Source organism: Nicotiana attenuata, chromosome 6, assembly GCF_001879085.1.
Source record: "Nicotiana attenuata strain UT chromosome 6, NIATTr2, whole genome shotgun sequence".
NCBI lineage: Eukaryota > Viridiplantae > Streptophyta > Magnoliopsida > Solanales > Solanaceae > Nicotiana > Nicotiana attenuata.
The window spans coordinates 26,883,915-26,884,485 of NC_031994.1; the positions used below are offsets into that span (position 1 = coordinate 26,883,915).

Genomic DNA, 571 nt, shown 5'->3' on the forward strand with positions numbered 1-571 from the left:
ATCAGGTGATTCGTTCTAATTCATTGAATTAATCCGTTATAAAAATATCAGAAAAAGAAGGGAACGTTGTTTTTGCAAACATGAATCGAATTTTTTTTCACAATTTTTACGCAAAATTGTATCTTTATCCCGGAGCCTCGAAGGAAAGAAAAATCGTTCTTTGCTTTGACTTTGATGAAAAATTTTCAGTTAAAATGGATTGGTCGTACCTATCCAATAATGGAATATGGATTATGACTGACTCGCTATTCACTCGGTTTTTGGGTCATAATCGTTATGTAGGAGAGATGGCCGAGTGGTTGAAGGCGTAGCATTGGAACTGCTATGTAGGCTTTTGTTTACCGAGGGTTCGAATCCCTCTCTTTCCGTACCTTCGCTTAATTCACCAATTTTACTAACAACAAGGGCTCAAATAGCAATGGATACCATTATTCCAACAGCTAGACCCTTCTTTGATCTAAAGATATAGATTCTCAATTCCTAATTGCTGTGACGCGTAAAATAGAATACTCAAAAATAATCATAATCAAAATACTGGAAAGAAAAGAGTAGACAAGGAATGAAAATAGAT

General features: G+C 35.2%; 1 non-coding gene across 1 annotated transcript; it reads left to right on the top strand.

The window, feature by feature from the left end:
• Nucleotides 282-368, top strand: TRNAS-GGA. The gene has a single exon. It is a non-coding gene; the product is annotated as a tRNA-Ser (tRNA).